Raw genomic sequence first — 23,984 nt, 5'->3', positions numbered from 1 at the left:
CAGCTGTCCTCCACCAGCTGTTCTGTCCTCACAGCTGTCCTCCACCAGCTGTTCTCTCCTTACAGCTGTTCTGTCCTCACAGCTGTCCACCACCAGCTGTTCTGTCCTCACAGCTGTCCACCACCAGCTGTTCTGTCCTCACAGCTGTCCTCCACCTGCTGTTCTGTCCTCACAGCTGTCCACCACCTGCTGTTCTGTCCTCACAGCTGTCCACTACCAGCTGTTCTGTCCTCACAGCTGTCCTCCACCAGCTGTTCTGTCCTCACAGCTGTAATCCACCAGCTGTTCTGTCCTCACAGCTGTCCTCCACCAGCTGTTCTGTCCTCACAGCTGTCCTCCACCTGCTGTTCTCTCCTCACAGCTGTTCTGTCCTCACAGCTGTCCACCACCAGCTGTTCTGTCCTCACAGCTGTCCACCACCAGCTGTTCTGTCCTCACAGCTGTCCACCACCAGCTTTTCTGTCCTCACAGCTGTCCTCCACCAGCTGTTCTGTCCTCTCAGCTGTCCTCCACCAGCTGTTCTGTCCTCACAGCTGTCCTCCACCAGCTGTTCTGTCCTCACAGCTGTCCTCCACCAGCTGTTCTGTCCTCACAGCTGTCCTCCACCAGCTGTTCTGTCCTCACAGCTGTCCTCCACCAGCTGTTCTGTCCTCACAGCTGTCCTCCACCAGCTGTTCTGTCCTCACAGCTGTCCACCACCAGCTGTTCTGTCCTCACAGCTGTCCTCCACCAGCTGTTCTGTCCTCACAGCTGTTCTCCACAGCTGTTCTGTCCTCACAACTGTCCTCCACCTGCTGTTCTGTCCTCACAGCTGTCCTCCACCAGCTGTTCTCCACCTGCTGTTCTGTCCTCACAGCTGTCTTCCACCAGCTGTTCTGTCCTCACAGCTGTCCACCACCAGCTGTTCTGTCCTCACAGCTGTCCTCCACCAGCTGTTCTGTCCTCACAGCTGTTCTCCACAGCTGTTCTGTCCTCACAGCTGTCCACCACCAGCTGTTCTGTCCTCACAACTGTCCTCCACCTGCTGTTCTGTCCTCACAGCTGTCCTCCACCAGCTGTTCTGTCCTCACAGCTGTCTTCCACCAGCTGTTCTGTCCTCACAGCTGTCCACCACCAGCTGTTCTGTCCTCACAGCTGTCCACCACCAGCTGTTCTGTCCTCACAGCTGTCCTCCACCAGCTGTTCTGTCCTCACAGCTGTCCTCCACCAGCTGTTCTGTCCTCACAGCTGTCCTCCACCAGCTGTTCTGTCCTCACAGCTGTCCTCCACCTGCTGTTCTGTCCTCACAGCTGTCCTCCACCAGCTGTTCTGTCCTCACAGCTGTCCTCCACCAGCTGTTCTGTCCTCACAGCTGTCTCCACCAGCTGTTCTGTCCTCACAGCTGTCCTCCACCAGCTGTTCTGTCCTCACAGCTGTCCTCCACCAGCTGTTCTGTCCTCACAGCTGTCCTCCACCAGCTGTTCTGTCCTCACAGCTGTCCTCCACCAGCTGTTCTGTCCTCACAGCTGTCCTCCACCAGCTGTTTCTGTCCTCACAGCTGTCCTCCACCAGCTGTTCTGTCCTCACAGCTGTCCTACCACCAGCTGTTCTGTCCTCACAGCTGTCCTCCACCAGCTGTTCTGTCCTCACAGCTGTCCTCCACCAGCTGTTCTGTCCTCACAAGCTGTCCTCCACCAGCTGTTTCTGTCCTCACAGCTGTCCACCACCTGCTGTTCTGTCCTCACAGCTGTCCTCCACCAGCTGTTCTGTCCTCACAGCTGTCCTCCACCAGCTGTTCTGTCCTCACAGCTGTCCTCCACCAGCTGTTCTGCCCTCACAGCTGTTCTCCACAGCTGTTCTGTCCTCACAGCTGTCCTCCACCAGCTGTTCTGTCCTCACAGCTGTCCTCCACCAGCTGTTCTGTCCTCACAGCTGTCCTCCACCACCTGTTCTGTCCTCACAGCTGTTCTCCACATCTGTTCTGTCCTCACAACTGTCCTCCACCAGCTGTTCTGTCCTCACAGCTGTCCTCCACCAGCTGTTCTGTCCTCACAGCTGTCCACCACCAGCTGTTCTGTCCTCATCAGCTGTCCACCACCAGCTGTTCTTTCCTCACAGCTGTCCACCACCAGCTGTTCTGTCCTCATAGCTGTCCACCACCAGCTGTTCTGTCCTCACAGCTGTCCACCACCTAGCTGTTCTGTCCTCACAGCTGTCCACCACCAGCTGTTCTGTCCTCACAGCTGTCCACCACCAGCTGTTCTGTCCTCATAGCTGTCCACCACCAGCTGTTCTGTCCTCACAGCTGTACACCACCTGCTGTTCTGTCCTCACAGCTGTCCACCACCAGCTGTTCTGTCCTCACAGCTGTCCACCACCAGCTGTTCTGTCCTCACAGCTGTCCTCCACCAGCTGTTCTCTCTTCACAGCTGTTCTGTCCTCACAGCTGTCCACCACCAGCTGTTCTCTCCTCACAGCTGTCCTCCACCTGCTGTTCTGTCCTCACAGCTGTCCACTACCAGCTGTTCTGTCCTCACAGCTGTCCACCACCAGCTGTTCTGTCCTCACAGCTGTCCACTACCAGCTGTTCTGTCCTCACAGCTGTCCACCACCAGCTGTTCTGTCCTCACAGCTGTCCACCACCAGATGTTCTGTCCTCACAGCTGTCCACCACCAGCTGTTCTGTCTTCACAGCTGTCCACCACCAGCTGTTCTGTCCTCACAGCTGTCCACCACCAGCTGTTCTGTCCTCACAGCTGTCCACCACCAGCTGTTCTGTCCTCACAGCTGTCCTCCACCAGCTGTTCTGTCCTCACAGCTGTCCCCCACCAGCTGTTCTGTCCTCACAGCTGTCCACCACCAGCTGTTCTGTCCTCACAGCTGTCCACCACCAGCTGTTCTGTCCTCACAGCTGTCCACCACCAGCTGTTCTGTCCTCACAGCTGTCCACCACCAGCTGTTCTGTCCTCACAGCTGTCCATCCACCAGCTGTTCTGTCCTCACAGCTGTCCTCCACCAGCTGTTCTGTCCTCACAGCTGTCCTCCACCAGCTGTTCTGTCCTCACAGCTGTCCACCACCTGCTGTTCTGTCCTCACAGCTGTCCCCCACCAGCTGTTCTGTCCTCACAGCTGTCCACCACCAGCTGTTCTGTCCTCACAGCTGTCCACCACCAGCTGTTCTGTCCTCACAGCTGTTCTGTCCTCACAGCTGTCCCCCACCCAGCTGTTCTGTCCTCACAGCTGTCCACCACCTGCTGTTCTGTCCTCACAGCTGTCTTCCACCTGCTGTTCTGTCCTCACAGCTGTCCTCCACCAGCTGTTCTGTCCTCACAGCTGTCCTCCACCAGCTGTTCTGTCCTCACAGCTGTCCACCACCAGCTGTTCTGTCCTCACAGCTGTCCTCCACCTGCTGTTCTGTCCTCACAGCTGTCCACCACCAGCTGTTCTGTCCTCACAGCTGTCCACCACCAGCTGTTCTGTCCTCACAGCTGTCCTCCACCTGCTGTTCTGTCCTCACAGCTGTCCTCCACCTGCTGTTCTGTCCTCACAGCTGTCCTCCACCTGCTGTTCTGTCCTCACAGCTGTCCACCACCAGCTGTTCTGTCCTCACAGCTGTCCCCCACCAGCTGTTCTGTCCTCACAGCTGTCCACCACCAGCTGTTCTGTCCTCACAGCTGTCCTCCACCAGCTGTTCTGTCCTCACAGCTGTCCACCACCAGCTGTTCTGTCCTCACAGCTGTCCTCCACCACCTGTTCTGTCCTCACAGCTGTCCTCCACCAGCTGTTCTGTCCTCACAGCTGTCCACCACCAGCTGTTCTGTCCTCACAGCTGTCCACCACCTGCTGTTCTGTCCTCACAGCTGTCCACCACCAGCTGTTCTGTCCTCAAGCTGTCCTCCACCAGCTGTTCTCTCCTCACAGCTGTTCTGTCCTCACAGCTGTCCACCACCAGCTGTTCTGTCCTCACAGCTGTCCTCCACCAGCTGTTCTCTCCTCACAGCTGTTCTGTCCTCACAGCTGTCCACCACCAGCTGTTCTGTCCTCACAGCTGTCCTCCACCAGCTGTTCTGTCCTCACAGCTGTCCACCACCAGCTGTTCTGTCCTCACAGCTGTCCTCCACCTGCTGTTCTGTCCTCACAGCTGTCCACCACCTGCTGTTCTGTCCTCACAGCTGTCCTCCAGCTGTTCTGTCCTCACAGCTGTCCTCCACCAGCTGTTCTGTCCTCACAGCTGTCCTCCACCAGCTGTTCTGTCCTCACAGCTGTCCTCCACCAGCTGTTCTGTCCTCACAGCTGTCCTCCACCAGCTGTTCTCCTCACAGCTGTTCTGTCCTCACAGCTGTCCACCACCAGCTGTTCTGTCCTCACAGCTGTCCACCACCAGCTGTTCTGTCCTCACAGCTGTCCTCCACCTGCTGTTCTGTCCTCACAGCTGTCCACCACCTGCTGTTCTGTCCTCACAGCTGTCCACTACCAGCTGTTCTGTCCTCACAGCTGTCCTCCACCAGCTGTTCTGTCCTCACAGCTGTAATCCACCAGCTGTTCTGTCCTCACAGCTGTCCTCCACCAGCTGTTCTGTCCTCACAGCTGTCCTCCACCTGCTGTTCTCTCCTCACAGCTGTTCTGTCCTCACAGCTGTCCACCACCAGCTGTTCTGTCCTCACAGCTGTCCACCACCAGCTGTTCTGTCCTCACAGCTGTCCACCACCAGCTTTTCTGTCCTCACAGCTGTCCTCCACCAGCTGTTCTGTCCTCTCAGCTGTCCTCCACCAGCTGTTCTGTCCTCACAGCTGTCCTCCACCAGCTGTTCTGTCCTCACAGCTGTCCTCCACCAGCTGTTCTGTCCTCACAGCTGTCCTCCACCAGCTGTTCTGTCCTCACAGCTGTCCTCCACCAGCTGTTCTGTCCTCACAGCTGTCCTCCACCAGCTGTTCTGTCCTCACAGCTGTCCACCACCAGCTGTTCTGTCCTCACAGCTGTCCTCCACCAGCTGTTCTGTCCTCACAGCTGTCCACCACCTGCTGTTCTGTCCTCACAGCTGTCCTCCACCAGCTGTTCTGTCCTCACAGCTGTCCTCCACCAGCTGTTCTGTCCTCACAGCTGTCCTCCACCTGCTGTTCTGTCCTCACAGCTGTCCTCCACCTGCTTGTTCTGTCCTCACAGCTGTCCACCACCAGCTGTTCTGTCCTCACAGCTGTCCACCACCAGCTGTTCTGTCCTCACAGCTGTCCACCACCAGCTGTTCTGTCCTCACAGCTGTCCTCCACCTGCTGTTCTGTCCTCACAGCTGTCCTCCACCTGCTGTTCTGTCCTCACAGCTGTCCACCACCAGCTGTTCTGTCCTCACAGCTGTCCTACCACCAGCTGTTCTGTCCTCACAGCTTGTCCTCCACCTGCTGTTCTGTCCTCACAGCTGTCCACCACCTGCCTGTTCTGTCCTCACAGCTGGTCCACTACCAGCTGTTCTGTCCTCACAGCTGTCCTCCACCAGCTGTTCTGTCCTCACAGCTGTCCTCCACCAGCTGTTCTGTCCTCACAGCTGTCCTCCACCAGCTGTTCTGTCCTCACAGCTGTCCTCCACCAGCGTTCTCTCCTCACAGCTGTTCTGTCCTCACAGCTGTCCACCACCAGCTTTTCTGTCCTCACAGCTGTCCACCACCAGCTGTTCTGTCCTCACAGCTGTCCTCCACCTGCTGTTCTGTCCTCACAGCTGTCCACCACCTGCTGTTCTGTCCTCACAGCTGTCCACTACAGCTGTTCTGTCCTCACAGCTGTCCTCCACCAGCTGTTCTGTCCTCACAGCTGTAATCCACCAGCTGTTCTGTCCCTCACAGCTGTCCTCCACCAGCTGTTCTGTCCTCACAGCTGTCCTCCACCTGCTGTTCTCTCCTCACAGCTGTTCTGTCCTCACAGCTGTCCACCACCAGCTGTTCTGTCCTCACAGCTGTCCATCCACCAGCTGTTCTGTCCTCACAGCTGTCCTCCACCAGCTGTTCTGTCCTCACAGCTGTCCTCCACCAGCTGTTCTGTCCTCACAGCTGTCCTCCACCAGCTGTTCTGTCCTCACAGCTGTCCTCCACCAGCTGTTCTGTCCTCACAGCTGTCCTCCACCAGCTGTTCTGTCCTCACAGCTGTCCTCCACCAGCTGTTCTGTCCTCACAGCTGTCCTCCACCAGCTGTTCTGTCCTCACAGCTGTCCTCCACCAGCTGTTCTGTCCTCACAGCTGTCCATCCACCAGCTGTTCTGTCCTCACAGCTGTCCTCCACCAGCTGTTCTGTCCTCACAGCTGTCCACCACCTGCTGTTCTGTCCTCACAGCTGTCCTCCACCAGCTGTTCTGTCCTCACAGCTGTCCTCCACCAGCTGTTCTGTCCTCACAGCTGTCCTCCACCATGCTGTTCTGTCCTCACAGCTGTCCTCCACCTGCTGTTCTGTCCTCACAGCTGTCCACCACCTGCTGTTCTGTCCTCACAGCTGTCCACCACCAGCTGTTCTGTCCTCACAGCTGTCCACCACCAGCTGTTCTGTCCTCACAGCTGTCCTCCACCTGCTGTTCTGTCCTCACAGCTGTCCTCCACCTGCTGTTCTGTCCTCACAGCTGTCCACCACCAGCTGTTCTGTCCTCACAGCTGTCCACCACCAGCTGTTCTGTCCTCACAGCTGTCCCCCACCAGCTGTTCTGTCCTCACAGCTGTCCACCACCAGCTGTTCTGTCCTCACAGCTGTCCTCCACCAGCTGTTCTGTCCTCACAGCTGTCCTCCACCAGCTGTTCTGTCCTCACAGCTGTCCTCCACCAGCTGTTCTCCACTGCTGTTCTGTCCTCACAGCTGTCTTCCACCAGCTGTTCTGTCCTCACAGCTGTCCTCCACCAGCTGTTCTGTCCTCACAGCTGTCCTCCACCAGCTGTTCTGTCCTCACAGCTGTTCTCCACAGCTGTTCTGTCCTCACAGCTGTCCTCCACCAGCTGTTCTGTCCTCACAGCTGTCCTCCACCAGCTGTTCTGTCCTCACAGCTGTTCTCCACAGCTGTTCTGTCCTCACAGCTGTCCTCCACCTGCTGTTCTGTCCTCACAGCTGTCCACCACCTGCTGTTCTGTCCTCACAACTGTCCTCCACCTGCTGTTCTGTCCTCACAGCTGTCCTCCACCTGCTGTTTTGTCCTCACAGCTGTCCTCCACCAGCTGTTCTGTCCTCACAGCTGTTCTCCACAGCTGTTCTGTCCTCACAACTGTCCTCCACCTGCTGTTCTGTCCTCACAGCTGTCCTCCACCAGCTGTTCTCCACCTGCTGTTCTGTCCTCACAGCTGTCTTCCACCAGCTGTTCTGTCCTCACAGCTGTCCACCACCAGCTGTTCTGTCCTCACAGCTGTCCTCCACCAGCTGTTCTGTCCTCACAGCTGTCCACCACCAGCTGTTCTGTCCTCACAGCTGTCCTCCACCTGCTGTTCTGTCCACACAGCTGTCCACCACCTGCTGTTCTGTCCTCACAGCTGTCCACTACCAGCTGTTCTGTCCTCACAGCTGTCCTCCACCAGCTGTTCTGTCCTCACAGCTGTCCTCCACCAGCTGTTCTGTCCTCACAGCTGTCCTCCACCAGCTGTTCTGTCCTCACAGCTGTCCTCCACCAGCTGTTCTCTCCTCACAGCTGTTCTGTCCTCACAGCTGTCCACCACCAGCTGTTCTGTCCTCACAGCTGTCCACCACCAGCTGTTCTGTCCTCACAGCTGTCCTCCACCTGCTGTTCTGTCCTCACAGCTGTCCACCACCTGCTGTTCTGTCCTCACAGCTGTCCACTACCAGCTGTTCTGTCCTCACAGCTGTCCTCCACCAGCTGTTCTGTCCTCACAGCTGTAATCCACCAGCTGTTCTGTCCTCACAGCTGTCCTCCACCAGCTGTTCTGTCCTCACAGCTGTCCTCCACCTGCTGTTCTCTCCTCACAGCTGTCCACCACCAGCTGTTCTGTCCTCACAGCTGTCCACCACCAGCTGTTCTGTCCTTACAGCTGTCCACCACCAGCTGTTCTGTCCTCACAGCTGTCCTCCACCAGCTGTTCTGTCCTCGCAGCTGTCCTCCACCAGCTGTTCTGTCCTCACAGCTGTCCTCCACCAGCTGTTCTGTCCTCACAGCTGTCCTCCACCAGCTGTTCTGTCCTCACAGCTGTCCTCCACCAGCTGTTCTGTCCTCACAGCTGTCCTCCACCAGCTGTTCTGTCCTCACAGCTGTCCTCCACCAGCTGTTCTGTCCTCACAGCTATCCACCACCAGCTGTTCTGTCCTCACAGCTGTCCTCCACCAGCTGTTCTGTCCTCACAGCTGTCCACCACCTGCTGTTCTGTCCTCACAGCTGTCCTCCACCAGCTGTTCTGTCCTCACAGCTGTCCTCCACCAGCTGTTCTGTCCTCACAGCTGTCCTCCACCTGCTGTTCTGTCCTCACAGCTGTCCTCCACCTGCTGTTCTGTCCTCACAGCTGTCCACCACCTGCTGTTCTGTCCTCACAGCTGTCCACCACCAGCTGTTCTGTCCTCACAGCTGTCCACCACCAGCTTTTCTGTCCTCACAGCTGTCCTCCACCTGCTGTTCTGTCCTCACAGCTGTCCTCCACCTGCTGTTCTGTCCTCACAGCTGTCCACCACCAGCTGTTCTGTCCTCACAGCTGTCCACCACCAGCTGTTCTGTCCTCACAGCTGTCCCCCACCAGCTGTTCTGTCCTCACAGCTGTCCACCACCAGCTGTTCTGTCCTCACAGCTGTCCTCCACCAGCTGTTCTGTCCTCACAGCTGTCCACCACCAGCTGTTCTGTCCTCACAGCTGTCCTCCACCAGCTGTTCTCCACCTGCTGTTCTGTCCTCACAGCTGTCTTCCACCAGCTGTTCTGTCCTCACAGCTGTCCACCACCAGCTGTTCTGTCCTCACAGCTGTCCTCCACCAGCTGTTCTGTCCTCACAGCTGTTCTCCACAGCTGTTCTGTCCTCACAGCTGTCCTCCACCAGCTGTTCTGTCCTCACAGCTGTCCTCCACCAGCTGTTCTGTCCTCACAGCTGTTGTCCACAGCTGTTCTGTCCTCACAGCTGTCCTCCACCTGCTGTTCTGTCCTCACAGCTGTCCACCACCTGCTGTTCTGTCCTCACAACTGTCCTCCACCTGCTGTTCTGTCCTCACAGCTGTCCTCCACCTGCTGTTTTGTCCTCACAGCTGTCCTCCACCAGCTGTTCTGTCCTCACAGCTGTTCTCCACAGCTGTTCTGTCCTCACAACTGTCCTCCACCTGCTGTTCTGTCCTCACAGCTGTCCTCCACCAGCTGTTCTCCACCTGCTGTTCTGTCCTCACAGCTGTCTTCCACCAGCTGTTCTGTCCTCACAGCTGTCCACCACCAGCTGTTCTGTCCTCACAGCTGTCCTCCACCAGCTGTTCTGTCCTCACAGCTGTTCTCCACAGCTGTTCTGTCCTCACAGCTGTCCACCACCAGCTGTTCTGTCCTCACAGCTGTCCACCACCAGCTGTTCTGTCCTCACAGCTGTCCTCCACCAGCTGTTCTGTCCTCACAGCTGTCCTCCACCTGCTGTTCTGTCCTCACAGCTGTCCTCCACCAGCTGTTCTGTCCTCACAGCTGGCCTCCACCAGCTGTTCTGTCCTCACAGCTGTTCTCCACAGCTGTTCTGTCCTCACAACTGTCCTCCACCAGCTGTTCTGTCCTCACAGCTGTCCTCCACCTGCTGTTCTGTCCTCACAGCTGTCCTCCACCAGCTGTTCTGTCCTCACAGCTGTCCTCCACCAGCTGTTCTGTCCTCACAGCTGTCCTCCACCAGCTGTTCTGTCCTCACAGCTGTCCTCCACCAGCTGTTCTGTCCTCACAGCTGTCCTCCACCAGCTGTTCTGTCCTCACAACTGTCCTCCACCAGCTGTTCTGTCCTCACAGCTGTTCTCCACAGCTGTTCTGTCCTCACAACTGTCCTCCACCAGCTGTTCTGTCCTCACAACTGTCCACCACCTGCTGTTCTGTCCTCACAGCTGTCCTCCACCTGCTGTTCTGTCCTCACAGCTGTCCTCCACCAGCTGTTCTGTCCTCACAGCTGTCCTCCACCAGCTGTTCTGCCCTCACAGCTGTTCTCCACAGCTGTTCTGTCCTCACAGCTGTCCTCCACCAGCTGTTCTGTCCTCACAGCTGTCCTCCACCAGCTGTTCTGTCCTCACAGCTGTCCTCCACCACCTGTTCTGTCCTCACAGCTGTTCTCCACAGCTGTTCTGTCCTCACAACTGTCCTCCACCAGCTGTTCTGTCCTCACAGCTGTCCTCCACCAGCTGTTCTGAACTCACAGCTGTCCTCCACCTGCTGTTCTGTCCTCACAACTGTCCTCCACCTGCTGTTCTGTCCTCACAGCTGTCCTCCACCAGCTGTTCTGTCCTCACAGCTGTCCTCCACCTGCTGTTCTGTCCTCACAACTGTCCTCCACCAGCTGTTCTGTCCTCACAGCTACTGGACCTCTGTCTCAAACCTGATTTGGGATGGGACTGGAGGAAGGAGGAACGGAGCCCAACCACTTGGACGGTCGGGGATTGAACGACGACCTGCATGACGCGAGACCGTCGCTCTACCGTCCCCCCCAAGTGGTTAGACAGATGGACAGAACGGAAGGGATGTGAACGGGACAGGGATATTTCCCCTATCAACTATTTCTTCCCTCAAGTGCACCCAGCTTGTGCCTTTTCTTACCACTTGAAAAAAGGTAACTTTTATATATTTTCTTTTGTAATATAAACATATTACAGCGCTCCCAGGACGGCTGCTCGGGGCGGAAATAAATTGGATTCTGATTTTTAACTTCAGAGAACACTGAAAACTTTAGTTCACAAATAACTAGAAGGTTCAACATTCTTTCTGGTGGAGAGTATTGTCCAGGGTATTGTCCAGGGTATTGTCCAGGGTATTGTCCAGGGTATTGTCCAGGGTATTGGCCAGGGTATTGTCCAGGGTATTGTCCAGGGTATTGTCCAGGGTATTGTCCAGGGTATTGTCCAGGGTATTGGCCAGGGTATTGTCCAGGGTATTGTCCAGGGTATTGTCCAGGGTATTGTCCAGGGTATTGTCCAGGGTATTGGCCAGGGTATTGGCCAGGGTATTGTCCAGGGTATTGTCCAGGGTATTGGCCAGGGTATTGTCCAGGGTATTGTCCAGGGTATTGTCCAGCGTATTGTCCAGGGTATTGTCCAGGGTATTGTCCAGGGTATTGTCCAGGGTATTGGCCAGGGTATTGTCCAGGGTATTGTCCAGGGTATTGGCCAGGGTATTGTCCAGGGTATTGTCCAGGGTATTGTCCAGGGTATTGGCCAGGGTATTGGCCAGGGTATTGTCCAGGGTATTGTCCAGGGTATTGGCCAGGGTATTGTCCAGGGTATTGTCCAGGGTATTGTCCAGCGTATTGTCCAGGGTATTGTCCAGGGTATTGTCCAGGGTATTGTCCAGGGTATTGTCCAGGGTATTGTCCAGCGTATTGTCCAGGGTATTGTCCAGGGTATTGTCCAAGGTATTGGCCAGGGTATTGTCCAGGGTATTGTCCAGGGTATTGTCCAGCGTATTGTCCAGGGTATTGTCCAGGGTATTGTCCAGGGTATTGTCCAGGGTATTGGCCAGGGTATTGTCCAGGGTATTGTCCAGGGTATTGGCCAGGGTATTGTCCAGGGTATTGTCCAGGGTATTGTCCAGGTTATTGTCCAGGGTATTGTCCAGGGTATTGGCCAGGGTATTGTCCAGGGTATTGTCCAGGGTATTGTCCAGGGTATTGGCCAGGGTATTGGCCAGGGTATTGGCCTGGGTATTGGCCAGGGTATTGGCCAGGGTATTGTCTAGGGTATTGGCCAGGGTATTGTCCAGGGTATTGTCCAGGGTATTGTCCAGGGTATTGTCCAGGGTATTGTCCAGCGTATTGTCCAGGGTATTGTCCAGGGTATTGACCAGGGTATTGGCCAGGGTATTGTCCAGGGTATTGTCCAGGGTATTGTCCAGCGTATTGTCCAGGGTATTGTCCAGGGTATTGACCAGGGTATTGGCCAGGGTATTGTCCAGGGTATTGGCCAGGGTATTGGCCAGGGTATTGGCCAGGGTATTGTCCAGGGTATTGGCCAGGGTATTGGCCAGGGTATTGGCCAGGGTATTGTCCAGGGTATTGTCCAGGGTATTGGCCAGGGTATTGTCCAGGGTATTGTCCAGGGTATTGTCCAGGGTATTGTCCAGGGTATTGTCCAGCGTATTGTCCAGGGTATTGTCCAGGGTATTGACCAGGGTATTGGCCAGGGTATTGTCCAGGGTATTGTCCAGGGTATTGTCCAGGGTATTGTCCAGGGTATTGTCCAGGGTATTGGCCACGGTATTGTCCAGGGTATTGGCCAGGGTATTGGCCAGGGTATTGGCCAGGGTATTGTCCAGGGTATTGGTCAGGGTATTGTCCAGGGTATTGTCCAGGGTATTGTCCAGGGTATTGTCCAAGGTATTGTCCAGCGTATTGTCCAGGGTATTGTCCAGGGTATTGACCAGGGTATTGGCCAGGGTATTGTCCAGGGTATTGTCCAGGGTATTGTCCAGGGTATTGACCAGGGTATTGGCCAGGGTATTGTCCAGGGTATTGTCCAGGGTATTGTCCAGGGTATTGTCCAGCGTATTGTCCTGGGTATTGTCCAGGGTATTGACCAGGGTATTGTCCAGGGTTATTGTCCAGGGTATTGTCCAGGGTATTGTCCAGGGAGCAGCAGCCACTGCACAGTGCCAGTAACTCTCACCACCGTACACACGGTGCTGCCAGACTCCACAAGTCTGGGGCCGTGTAACTCCTGCTCTTACATTATAATTATTATTCAGCAATAAGTGTAACCAAACAGTGTGTGAGTATAGAGCTGTTTGTCCCGACTCTCTCACACAAGACCTTAACTTTGTCCTCACATACAGCACCTCCTCCTCCTCTAAGATGTCTGTCTGTGCGAAATAATTTGAAACTGTTAATTCGATAAACTGTGTATCTATGTATTTACGTATGTAGGTTAGCTTAGCATTTTAAAAGCACCGAATCACCTTCTGTGGTTGATTGTTCAATAAACCCTTGAACTATATGTTTAACACTTCTCTAACCCTGTCCATGGAGGACAGAAGAAAATGTATATATGCTGGTTAGCATTGTAACTGTGTGGCCACGTCTGTGGTAGAAAATAATAAATAAAAATCGATAATCTGCTTAATAGTTCCCTGTTTCCTACCTCCCTCTACGTTTCGTTCAGTCTCATAATATTTAGAGTGAGAACTTTAATCGTGTGTTTGGTGTCTAAGATGCCGTCTGTGTGGGGAGTTTTAACTAGTTTTCCTCATCTCTTTGTGCCCGCAGGACGGAGCTTTAGCTCTTGGACCCCGCCAGTCTAGGTGATAATTGTGTAATGTAGTGACTCCCGACTATTTCCCCTAACATATGTTGTGTTAGAATTGTGAATGGAAGGGGAGGGAACTATCAGGGGAAAGCGCCGAGCCATTAGACTATATAGCACTAGGAAGGATAAGGATTTTGAAATGGGACCGGGGGGGGGGGTGGAGAGGGGGACTAGTGCCCAACCACTTGGGACGGTGGGGGATTGAACGCCGACCTGCATCAAGCGAGACCGTAGCTCTGTTCATTTCTACAACTTGCTCCTTGAGTTCATTCCATTATTGTCCAACAACTTTCACGCTACAAGAACTCTTGGTAACATGTGTGTGAGTCACATGTTACTGAGGCTTCCCTCTGTGCTTCTTGTTCTCTTGGTGTTCAGTATTAACCTTTCCTCCTCTGCCACTCTTGACAGTTCCTTTGGTATTTTATATGTCTGTATCATGTGTCCTCTGTCTCTCTCCTCTTTTCTTGCGACGTCAGGGATAGTTCTTTCTGTCTTTCTTCATTCCCAAGCCCTCGCAAATACTGGGATGAACCTCGTTCCTATGGTCAGATCTTTTTTTTCAGTTTTCTTAAGTGTTTTCTTTATAGGACGACTGCACGAAGTGGCAGCACACCTTAAGTGGACCTCCAGAGGTGTCTTGTTTTCTCTCCGGTCCCTTATAGGGAGGGACCTCCCTATAACGCCTATAATGCTCCTTATAGGCGCTATAGGGAGGTGGTTTCCCCTGTGCACCCTGAGTCTCCTGTCACCTGTTCATATTTCCACCACGTTACACTTGCTGGTGTTGATATCCAGAAACCATTTTTCGGACCAACTCTGCAGCTTGTCTAAGCCATCTTGGAGAAATTTTCAATCGTCATCTGTCTCAACGCCTCTCATTAACTTCCCAGCGTTTGTGAACATTGATATATATAGGACTCAACTCCAGTAGATATGACGTTAACATGAATGAGAAATAGTTCTGGCTCTCAGCACCCAGTACACCTTAAGGGTGCACTGGGTGCTGGGAAGTACACTATTAAGGATGCCCTTGTGCATGTTAAGTGTGTTCTTGTGTTCAGGCCCGTCTTCACCCTTCTGTTTTTTTATTGCAAGTGTCTCCCTTGCAACACATACGTTTTACTGCCTCCTGTTCCCCACAGCCATCCCCTCGCCTCTGTCATCTAACACCTTAATCCCTCACAGATCCCTCCAGCCACAGAGTCTAACGACTGGACAATACCAACGACTACCAGCCATGGAATAGTTGAGCTCTCTCGTGAGGCCCTCGCTCTTGTTATTCCTGCCATGGTACTGGTGGTGGTAGATATGAGTACTGGTGGTGGTAGATGTCAGTACTGGTGGTGGTATATATCAGTACTGGTAGTGGGAGATGTCAGTACTGGTGGTGGTATATATCAGTACTGGTGGTGGTAGATATCAGTACTGGTGGTGGGAGATGTCAGTACTGGTGGTGGTATATATCAGTACTGGTGGTGGTAGATATCAGTACTGGTGGTGGTAGATATCAGTACTGGTGGTGGGAGATGTCAGTACTGGTGGTGGTATATATCAGTACTGGTGGTGGTAGATATCAGTACTGGTGGTGGGAGATGTCAGTACTGGTGGTGGTAGATATCAGTACTGGTGGTGGGAGATGTCAGTACTGGTGGTGGTAGATATCAGTACTGGTGGTGGGAGATGTCAGTACTGGTGGTGGTAGATATCAGTACTGGTGGTGGTAGATATCAGTACTGGTGGTGGGAGATGTCAGTACTGGTGGTGGTATATATCAGTACTGGTGGTGGTAGATATCAGTACTGGTGGTGGTAGATATCAGTACTGGTGGTGGTAGATATCAGTACTGGTGGTGGTATATATCAGTACTGTTGGCGGTAGATATCAGTACTGGTGGCGGTAGATGTCAGTACTGGTGGTGGGAGATATCAGTACTGGTGGTGGTAGTCCAGCATACTCCAGTATTGTGTATACTGGACCTTACAAATCTCTCATGCTAAATCGCTCCGTTAAGTGGCATCAAGCAGTGGATGAATGCAAAATAAGTTGTTTTACAGGACATTGCAGGAGCGTTTGGCACTCTGGAGTACTAGAGTTGCTTCAAACACTTGCTATTGGAGGCGCCATTTTACTGTTAATAAGGGACTACCTTCATGAACGGACTCTGAGAGTAGTCGTGTATAGAACAGAATCAGACAACAATCACTCATTTGGTGCCTGTATACCACAGAGTAGTGTGCTTGGCCCCTTGTTGTAGAATGTCTGCCTCAGCGATTAGCTACACCTTATCCCTGAAGCTCAGGCTTATGCTGATGATAGCACTTCAACCTTTACATGTGGTAAAGAAGAACTACCAACTGCTACAAATACAAATAGTACAAATGAGTGGCAAAACCCAAGTAATCAGTGACAAGGAGGACATCTTGGAAATGAAGTCTGAGTCTTCAATGACCATGAAGAGTCACGCGCTTAACCTTGCAAGCAAGGCAGCCAAGACACTTACAGCTTCAACCTTGTGAGGCTCTTAAGTTCACTCCCATCCTGAGTAAGGACACTTCTCCCGAATGACCTGCGCCCCCCCCCACTCCTTATCCTCGTTTATCAGAATTTAGGACAAGGTGAAGAATCTCGGGCAGGAAAACCCATCTCTAGTCTTCACCCATCCTGAATGGGCTTGTCAGCACATTAGAGCCTGCAACATTGTATAGATGTTGGCAAACTTTGTGTTGTATACAAGGTAAATGTTCTCAAGGTTCTACAGTCGGTTCAAACTTCGTGGACAACCAGAAGGTGGCAATCACAACACAAGACGCTCAGCTGGTGTTAATCACAACACAAGGCGCTCAGTTGTTGGCAATCACAACACAAGACGCTCAGCTGGTGTTAATCACAACACAAGGCGCTCAGTTGTTGGCAATCACAACACAAGACGCTCAGCTGGTGTTAATCACAACACAAGGCGCTCAGTTGTTGGCAATCACAACACAAGATGCTCAGCTGGTGTTAATCACAACACAAGGCGCTCAGTTGTTGGCAATCACAACACAAGACGCTCAGCTGGTGTTAATCACAACACAAGGCGCTCAGTTGTTGGCAATCACAACACAAGACGCTCAGCTGGTGTTAATCACAACACAAGGCGCTCAGTTGTTGGCAATCACAACACAAGACGCTCAGCTGGTGTTAATCACAACTCAAGGCGCTCAGTTGTTGGCAATCACAACACAAGACGCTCAGCTGGTGTTAATCACAACACAAGGCGCTCAGTTGTTGGCAATCACAACACAAGACGCTCAGCTGGTGTTAATCACAACACAAGGCGCTCAGTTGTTGGCAATCACAACACAAGGCTCTCAGCGGTTGGCAATCACAACACAAGGCGCTCAGTTGTTGGCAATCACAACATAAGGCTCTCAGCGGTTGGCAATCACAACACAAGGCGCTCAGCTGTTGGCAATCACAACACAAGGCTCTCAGCGGTTGGCAATCACAACACAAGGCGCTCAGCTGTTGGCAATCACAACACAAGGCGCTCACCTGTTGGCAATCACAACACAAGGTGCTCAGCTGTTGGCAATCACAACACAAGGCTCTCAGCTGTTGGCAATCACAACACAAGGCGCTCAGCTGTTGGCACTCACAACACAAGGCTCTCAGCTGTTGGCAATCACAACACAAGGCGCTCAGCTGTTGGCAATCACAACACAAGGCGCTCAGCTGTTGGCAATCACAACACAAGGTGCTCAGCTGTTGGCAATCACAACACAAGGCTCTCAGCTGTTGGCAATCACAACACAAGGCTCTCAGCTGTTGGCAATCACAACACAAGGCGCTCAGCTGTTGGCAATCACAACACAAGGCTCTCAGCTGTTGGCAATCACAACACAAGGCGCTCAGCTGTTGGCAATCACAACACAAGGCGCTCAGCTGTTGACAGCGTCATTATGGCTGCATCTTTCTCGTGACCGTCACTTTACCAGTCCTAAGTGGACCCACACTTGGAACACTCTTGATCAACGTGAAGATACAAGTGACATCAAGACAAGTGACCCGATGAAGACCTCAGCGTACAACTGGCTCCTGATTCATCCTCTTCCTTACTCCTTTATTATTTAACATTACATTTTAGTTGATTTTGTAATAAATAAATAGCTAACCCAAAGAATATTTTACTGCCAGGCTTCAGATGAACGTGCATCAGGGCTCAGCTGAAAGAGGAGTTCTCCAAAACTCATTTTCAGTATTTCAAGGTGAAGAAAAAAGTGAATTACTATTGAATGTATTACACTTATTTATACAATTTGCACAACGTTTCGAACCTCCATGGTTCATTCTCAAGTGAAAAGAAATTACAGAATTCGTTAATATATATCAGTATGGGGTCAGTTGATAAACAAGTACAATAAAGGTAAAGACGAGGGGGATACATAAGGGATAAATAGGGATAAATAGGAGATAAATGGGGGATAAATGGGTGGACGAAGCACATACAAAGATTAATAGTCCCCCATTTATTAATCAAATCTTTGATTAATCAAAGGTTGCTTTTCCCCCCATTTATCCCCCATTTATCTCCTATTTATCCCCTATGTATCCCCCTTGTCTTTACCTTTATTGTATTTGTTTATCACCTGACCCCGTACTGGTATATATTACCGAATTCTGTAATTTCTTTTCACTTGAGAATGAACCATGGAGGTTCGAAATGTTGTTCAAATTGTGTAAATAAGTGTAAACCATTCAAAAGTAATTCACTTTTTTCTTCACCTAGAAATAACGAAAATGAGTTTTGGAGAACTCCTATTTCAGCTAAGCCCTGATGCTAGAAAAATAGTTAGAGGGATAGAAGCCCTAAATCAGAAGATAATAAATACAGAATATGCGGTCATATTCAATGAGACATGTTTAAAAGAAAACCTGCTGCCAGTATACACCAATATATATATATATATATATATATATATATATATATATATATATATATATATATATATATATATATATATATATATATATATATATTTTTTTTTTTTTTTTTAATAGGGAAGGGAGTACCACCTCTGGCTGGAAGAAGGGGGACCCATAGCCTCGGAGGAAACCACACATAACGCATTGGAGGGAATGTGGGTCCCCTCCAATACAGTTTCTGTGTGCTTTTCTCCTACCACCCCCTTCCCTTTTTTTTTTTTCCTTTATTGTGTATTTAAAGGTTACAAAACATACAAGACAAATGCCTAAAGGTTATGGATCTCTTGAAGCTCCTCCGCTTCTGGACAGGAACCGAGGACGCAGCAAGCATTTCCCCTCTGGATCGCCACACTGAGACGCTGAAATAAAAAACTGGAAGCCCTTGGGTCTCTGGTGACGTCAATGAGCTTGGACCCCAATTCCTTGAGAAATCCCAAGGCACTCTTGCCCCAGGGGCCATGCGTCTCAGACGCTATGGGAACAAAGAGGTATTGACCTTCCAGTCACCTGTACTTGAGTGATTTTGCTGTTTCCCTGTGGTTGGCCGCCCCACCTGCTTGATCAGCTCCGAAGTGTACATAGGTGTCAGCCAGGGTGGATACACATGTGTAGTCCCACACCAACTGTCTACCCTCCTTCCATGAGTATATGGTGATGCCATCAGGGCGAAGTGCTGGGAAATCCGGGTTTTGGACCCCTAGGATGCGAGGTTCTCTCTCCGCTGGGCACCCAGCTGAGACGAGGCTTCTCTTGATGATGTCATTGACCTCGTTGTGTCTTGCATGCCAGCCCTTTGTGCTTCCGCAATGCAACCCATGCAGTCCGTATTGGTCTGCTTCCACCCTGTTGCAAATACACTTGTATTCAGTGTGAATTGGGGCACCAAGGCGGAGGGCCACTGCTACACGAAGGGATTCTGGATCTAGGCGCGTGCCCATTGCAGACATGGGTACTGACAGGAGGAAGTCTCCTGCATGGGGGGCACGCACTGCTCTGAGGCGGGCTTTCTCCTTGTCTGATGTTGCGACGCTTAGCATGGCATCAGCTACTTTTTCCACTAGAGGGTGGTCCCAGCCGGACTGTTTGTGTTGTTTTGTTGGCTCTATAATGGTTGCTGGGGCTGCAAGAACATTCCACTGATTTGAACATTCAGTGAAAGCAGGATCGTGTATTCCTGCTGAATCTCTCAGGGTTGCAGGTAAAATATCTCTGACGAGGTCGTGCGATGCATGAGAGGAGGAAAGGAAGGCTGGTAGAGCAATTTGGGAGGCTGTGCGGACACCAAGGCCGCCGAGTCTTACAGGAAGGGTTGCTTGCTCCCACTGAGAGTCGTCTAATGGCAGGTTCAGGACTTTCACCAGCATGGACCTTAGAAGGGTGTCATACACATTTAACTTAGGGCTGCTGTAGGATGGAGAACATCTCAGAAAGTAGGTCAACTTAGGGAGAGACAGGCATCTTGTAAGGAGAAAGAGAGCATCATGGGCATCAATCTTGTCAATCCTGTCCTGCATTCTCTTTAGGTCAGTGATTTTTGCAGCCAGGACCTCCTCGATTGCTCGTGGGCCAATGGGGGCACCCAGGAGAGTGCAGTCCGGTGGTTCGACAACGAGAATGTCTGGAAGAGCATTTTGTATTTGCCCAGTGATGTCTGGGTTGCGGGAGATTATTTCACATTTGGATGCATTGAGAATGAGGCCTAAGGCTGCTCCCTGCTCCTGGATTTTCCTTATATCCCCCAAAATGGTTTCCGGAGTTCCAGCTAGAGTGCCATCATCCAGGTACCAGATGTTTAGCTCGCTTGTCAGACTATCAGTGACCTCTTTGATAGCTAGGCAGAAAAGGAGGGGGGCTAAGGGGTCACCTTGTTGGACACCTTCACAGGAGTTTATTTCATGCTCCCCAAAAAGAAGCTTATATATATATATATATATATATATATATATATATATATATATATATATATATATATATATATATATATATATATATATATATATATATATATATATATATATATATATATTGTGACGGTAACGCGTTGGTGTTCGGCTGTTCAAAGCTAGGGGTATGGCCTCGTCACATAGTATAAAAAAAAATAGAAAATCTGGAACTTCGTCTGTGGTAAGGTAAGGAGAAGACACACAAAACACAAGTAAATTTTAACAATGGAATTTTAATTACGTTAAATAAACAAAACATGAATAAAATGGACAAACAAATTCGTATAATAAAATCAATCAATCAAAATAATAAGAATAATTAAATGACACAATGAAAAGTTACGTTAAGACAAAATAACAAGAAGTGCAATATACAAGTAAATGAAAGGTGCTGGAATATTGGCTTTAAGCTATCACCTCTCTCAGTACACGTACGCCAAAGCTTACGTCTAGCAGGGAGAAGTGTTAACTGTGTGAAAGCACTGAATATTCTGAGGACTGAGGTCGTGGCGGCCCCAGACATCAAGTAGTATGGGGTGGTGGAGTGCAGTTGCAGCCCGACCGGCGACCAATCAGAGGAGCTGGCAGCAAGACGGGTAGTTTGGCGGTTTGAGTCTGAGCAGGTGTTCCTGGCTGCATACGTTTTGCGCTCTGGCAAACCTTGGAGATGTTGTTGTCGTTGTTGGACATTTCTTCCATAGTAGTTTTATATATTTGTTGCGACGTATTTGTGGAGGGAAGAGCAGGCTCAATCTCTTGAAGGAGATTATCGTCACAACTCTCCCCCGAAGCCTGCGGTTCTGGAAGAAGTACGTCGTTATGTGGTGGAGTAATGGATGGAGTCGCTTCTACTTCATAAACTCTGGAGAGATCATGGGCTAAGATGTTGTCGGACTCTTGGTATAGCGTGTCTCCAGGTTGAATTTCTGCAGTTAGCAACCCTATAGTAGAAGACGTTGAGATGAGAAGTGGGCGTGCTGCAGGAGGTGTAGGGTGGTGTGGACCGAGCACGTTTCAGGTGTGGAGTGAAGTGCTGAAGCTTCAGGATGAGGAAGAGTAGCTCCTTGCCAATTGTTCCGTAGTTCCTTGTAGCAGTAGTCGCTGACAGGTGTATTCTTCTCACCTCGTTGCTGCATCACGACACCACCAACGTCGGTACCACTGGCGTCGACATGGAGGATGAAGGGCTTATCTGACGAGGTGAGAGTGGAATTAGAATAGGGCAAAGGAGCACGATTATTATCCTGAAAGTATTTGGGAAGATCATTAAGGATTTCGGGAATAGAAAGCGCTGACTCCTTGTCAGTGCTTTCGGGAGAAGAAGCTGGGAAGGTCTCACTGTGGATGTAGGGTTCTGTGAAGGTAGAACAGTTAGTCAGGACAGTGGGAGGAGTACCATTATATTGCTTCAGGAGGTTGACGTGGCACAGCTGGGTCTTCCGCCGCCTATCCGGAGTCTCTATTACGTAGTTGTTATTATTCCTGCACTCTTTGACGCAGTAGGGTCCTGAAAACCTGTTTTGTAAAGGTGAACCTGGGATAGGGAAATATGCAAGGACGAAGTCTCCCGGCTTGAATTTTCTTACTTTGCTGGTCTGGTCATAATGAGTCTTCATTCTCTCCTGGGCTTTCAATAGATTATCATGGGCAAAGCGGTGGACTCTCTCTAGAATGTGTTGAAGGTTTTGAAGAAACTGGGGCACATTCTGATGCTCACTGAAGGTGGCATCTCGGAGAGAGTCTTTGAAAGCCTTAAGGGGAGTACGGCACTTACGGCCGTAGAGCATCTCATAAGGAGATACTCCTAGGGACTCATTGGGGAGACTTCTGTAAATACACATTATAAGGTCAATCTGCTTATCCCAATCCTTAGAGGTTTCACTACAAAACTTTTTCAAGAGTGCTTTGATTGTCTGATGACTACGTTCAAGAGAACCCTGTGAAGCAGGATGATAGGGGCTGGACAATACCTGTTTGATGTTGAACTCCTCCAGTGTCCTTTTGAAGAGATCACTGGTGAAGTTGGTACCACAGTCGCTCTGAATCTCCCTGGGAAATCCGTATTGAGTGAAGATCTTCAATAGATGTTTTATAACCGTAGCAGCCATGATGTTCTTCACTGGAACTGCTATGGGAAATCTGGTGGTAGGACACAGGATGGTTAGGATGTAGGCGTTACCTGAACTGGTCCGAGGTAAAGGACCAACACAGTCTATTATGAGTCTGTGGAAAGGTTCCGCAGGCACCTGTATGGGAATCAGTGGCGCTCTGGGAATGGAGATGTTCGGTTTGCCTGCCATCTGACATGTATGACACTGTTTTACGTACTGTTTGACGTTATTTACCATACCTGGCCAGTAGTAGTCTTGACGAATTCCATGGTAAGTCTTGTTGAAGCCGTAGTGGGAGAGTGCTCCGTGGGCCAGGTGTAGAATAGTGGGCCGCAGGCTGGTGGGAATCACAAGTTGTTCGATGTTGGCCCAATCGTCCTCCTCCTTCAGTTTACTGGGTCTATATCTGCGGTAGAGCAAGTCGTTCTCTAGGAAGAACCCAGGAATTCTGTCGGGTTGAGTCTCAGCCTGGAAAAACAATGGTGTTAAAGTAAGATCTTCCCTCTGCAACTTACGGAACTCCAACTTGGTCAGATGCGGGGGGAGTTTCTGAGGGTCTTGAGGGACAGCGGTAGCAGTAGAGTCAGCTGGCTGTGGACGTGCGGCTTGTGCACGGGTGGTCACGAGAACCGGAGGAGAAACTTCATCACTCTCTTGAACCTCTGCTGGAACATACTCTAGAATAGGGTTACTTGGCACAGAGTTACACACCTGGGGTTTGTCCATGACGATCAGGTTGGTCGGTTGCAGGTCTTCTGCCAAGTCGTTGCCTAGGAGAAGTTGCACTCCAGGCATGGGAAAAGGCTTTTCCCTGACGGCGACTTGGACTTCCCCGTTCACGTAGGGACAATCCAGGTGGACTCTGGCGAGAGGGTATGGAGTGGTAGCAGTGAGGTCAGTGATGAAGACAGTTTCTCCGGTGTAGGTGATGTTGGGCACAGCCGACTTCAAGATGATCGATTGAAGAGCCGCTGTGTCCCTCAAGATCTTCAATTTGAAACGTCCCTCCGGATTTGAACCGTTGGCAGAGACAGTTCCAGTATACAGGTGGTTACTGAAAAGAGAAAGATCATTAACATTAACACCAACATTCATCACAGGCTTACCGGACTTAGGAGGAGTTGGTTTGGGTTTTTGTTGGTCAGTGGTTCCCTTGTATTGAGACTTACCACACTTGTCTATGGTATGTCCATAGAGTCTACAATACTTGCAGTACAGTTGTGAACCAGCTTGATCGGGGCTCACTTTCTCGTAACTGTACCACGACTTCTTACTGGAGGATGGTTCGGGTGTCAGCCGGTGGATGAGGCTGTAAGTGTCAGCCGACTTAGCACACTTCAGGTAGTCGGTTTCTTCTTTATCTGCTAAGTAGAGGCGGACAGGAGGCGGCACACGTCTCAAGAATTCTTCAACAAGCATCAGGTTGACGAGTTCTGTAAAAGTAAAGACATGTGCTGCTTCCAGCCATTTCATGAAATACCTCTGTTTCGTGTTAGCAAACTCGAGGAAGGTAGTGGTACTTGCCTTCAGGTGGTCACGGAATTTCCTTCTATAACTTTCTGTGGAAAGTAGGTA

This window comes from Procambarus clarkii, chromosome 3, assembly GCF_040958095.1.
Source record: "Procambarus clarkii isolate CNS0578487 chromosome 3, FALCON_Pclarkii_2.0, whole genome shotgun sequence".
NCBI classification, from domain to species: Eukaryota; Metazoa; Arthropoda; class Malacostraca; order Decapoda; family Cambaridae; genus Procambarus; species Procambarus clarkii.
The sequence above is the reverse complement of the archived record's forward strand: the minus strand, read 5'-3'. Positions refer to the sequence as shown.